Genomic DNA, 3035 nt, shown 5'->3' on the forward strand with positions numbered 1-3035 from the left:
CTGAAGCGCCGCCCGTCCCACTGCAACACTTAATGAGCTGTTAGGATGTTAATGTATCCGGGCTGCAGGAGGGCGCTCCAGGAGCAGCAGAGGAGTCTCAGCATTAGTTCTCCGTGGAAACGGTAATTTCCCCTTCGCTCTTCCTCCTCTCTATATCCCTGTGCTTTTATTTCTCTATTCCTCCCCCGGCTCAGTTTCCGGAATCATAACACGGTGTGGGGCATTTTTGGAGACGCGTTTTCTTTGTTTCTTATTGAATGGACACTCAGACAGACCGATTGAAACTGCACTTTGAATCCCGTCGCTGACCTTGTGTTTTCCTATTAATCTGTGTTATTTTGCTTCCACATTCTCAATGAGAAAGTCCCCAGCCTCAATTTTTAAATAAAATAAGGCCCACCTCGTCAAATTGCGACACGCGCGGCGGAGATTCCCTGAATCAGCGGCAACTTTCCCCAAATCCTCCTTACAGTACCGCAACCCAAACTGTGCCCTATATGGGAAATACCATTGAGAATTACTTCACTCACTGTAATGCTACCATTTGAATGGCATAATTCGCCTGTCAATGCGTGTTTTATTTATACTGAACCAATCATGCAAACTATTTCAATTTTCATATTTACTATACTTGAATGGAGAAAATACTTTAAATTGCCTCTGCCCACTTTCGAACCATTGAGTTTTCGGAAAGCGATCACCATTACATCCCGGAAACTCTCCAACACTGGGGTACATTGCATTGTAGCGACTCAATAGGAACAGGAGGAGGCCATTCAGCCCCTCGATCCTGTTGCGCCATTCAATTAGATCAGGGTTGATCTGTATCTTCATTTCATCTACCCGCTTTGTTTCCTTAACCCGTAATAACCTTACCCAACAAAAAGTTATCGCCAGTAGCGGCAATCTTGATCCTGAATCCAGCTGCACTCCCGGATCCGGACAGAAAAGGCTTCTCGCTGACGGCCACCCTGCAGATCAATGAATTACATTTCTGAACTTCAGGGATTCGGAGATTCCAGGGTTTAAAAGGGAACAAACGATGAAATGGGCCTCACTGTGGCTCAGTTTTCTCTCACTCAGAGGTATCTGATTAGTGAAGTTAAATAAAGAACAAGGGAGGAGCCGCTGTAGCCCTATTGACAGGAGAATAAACTAGCCATACATCTCTCACGTTTCCCAATTCTAACAGAAGTGTAATCGACTTGAAACGTTCACTCTGTTTCTTTATCCACATATACTGCCTGACCTCTTGAGAAGTTCCACCATTTTCCGTTTCTATTTGAGATTTACAGCATTTGCAATAATTTTCTTTTGTAACTTAAATTAAACCCGCTGGTTGTTCATCCACAGCAGCATTAAACATGATGTTCCCACCCGGGCTCGAACCGGAGACTTTTCGCGTGTAAAACGAACGTGATAACCACTACACTACGGAAACTGCGGGGTCCGTATCTTCAAGAGAGGGGAACTGACCAGGGAAGCCCCTCTGTGCTGATTGGTTCAGCTGAAACAGCATCAGTCAATATAAAGGAGGAGCTCAGAAATATCAGGCGCAGTGCAGTCTGGTCAACGTCAGCCCCTCCTTTGTTATTCAACAGAGGAACAAGAGACATGAGCGGGAGTCAAACGTCACAAACTTTTGTTAAAGCTACAAATACGAGTAACACATACTTCCAAATCGTTTCACTGAAAACTTCTTTCATTGATGAAAAAGCAGTCTGCGTTGAATCTGAAAATGTGCACTGGGCAATATTTTGTTCACTACTGATTCTATTATCTGAGGGCTATGCCGCAGCGGTTGGTGTAGTGTACATGTTATCATGTTCGCCTCGCACGCGAATTGTCCCGGGTTCGAGCCCGAGCGGGAAACATTTACATTCGCCAGAATTTCGTTATGTGCAGTGAACGATCCTGTTCGCTTTGAATAAAGTTGCGCCAAATTTCTGCTTTCATAAGCAATTAGCAATTTAATCGAGATTCCAAAAATGCAATGTGTAAAATGAGATATGGTTAACAGTTGATAACTTACAAAGGGGAAAATGCGTCATTGAAGAGCGTTTATGCCTTTTTTGCATTCTGTAAATTATGGTAATCGGTTATTAAAGGGTGATTGCAAAAGATTCAACTGCAAGTTGAATACTGGCCGGCGACATGAGTGCTCATTTGGGATTTGAACCGTGGGCTTCTCGGAAATTTAAACAAACACCGAAGCGAAAATCGGACTACCGAGAACGCCGCTTCAAAGCCTAGCCAGGTGAGGAGCTAACCATTGTAAAACCATCGTGTGTGTGTGGCTATTCTTGATGAGCAGAGCACTTTAGACCGAAACAGTGACTTTGCCTTTTCGACCTGTCTTCTGAAGCGCCGCCCGGTCCCACTCCTACAGTTAATGAGCTGTTAGGATGTTAATGTATCCGGGCTGCAGGAGGCCACCCCAGGCGCAGCAGAGGAGTCCCTGCATTAGTTCTCCTTGGAAACAGTATTTTCCCCTTTGCTCTTCCTCTTCTCTATATCCCTGTGCAGTTTCCTGAATCATAACAGGGTGGGGACATTTTTAGAGACGCGCTTTTTTTTATTACTTATTGAAAGGACAGCCAGACAGACCGATTGAAACTGCAATTTGAATCCTGTCGCCGACCTTGTGTTTTCCTGTTAATCTGTGTTGTTCTGCTTTCCACCTTCTCAATGAGAAAGTCCCCAGCCTCGAATTTTAAACATAATAATGCCCAGCTCGTCAAATAGCGACACGCGAGTGGGAGATTCCCTAAATCAGCGCCAACTTTCCCCAAATCCTCCTTACAGTAGCGCAACCGAAACTGTGTCCTTTTTGGGAAATATTATTGAGAATTACTTCACTCATTGTAACGCTGCCATTTGAATGGCATAATTCGCCTGTCAATGCGAATTTTATTTATACTGAACCAAGCATGCAAATTATTCCAGTTCTCATAATCACTAAACTTGAATGGAGAAAAGGCATTAAATGGCTTCTACCCACTTTCGAACCATTGAGTTTTCGTGCGTTAGCGGAA

At 44.1% G+C, this 3035-nt stretch overlaps 1 non-coding gene across 1 annotated transcript; it reads right to left on the bottom strand.

Annotated features, from left to right (window-relative positions):
* Positions 1–1368: 1368 nt before the first annotated feature.
* Positions 1369–1441, bottom strand: trnav-uac (transfer RNA valine (anticodon UAC)). The gene has a single exon. It is a non-coding gene; the product is annotated as a tRNA-Val (tRNA).
* Positions 1442–3035: the final 1594 nt, after the last annotated feature.

Source organism: Somniosus microcephalus, unplaced genomic scaffold (assembly GCF_052327205.1).
Source record: "Somniosus microcephalus isolate GS21.2 unplaced genomic scaffold, FLI_Smic_1.0 unresolved_chr4, whole genome shotgun sequence".
Taxonomy (NCBI): Eukaryota; Metazoa; Chordata; class Chondrichthyes; order Squaliformes; family Somniosidae; genus Somniosus; species Somniosus microcephalus.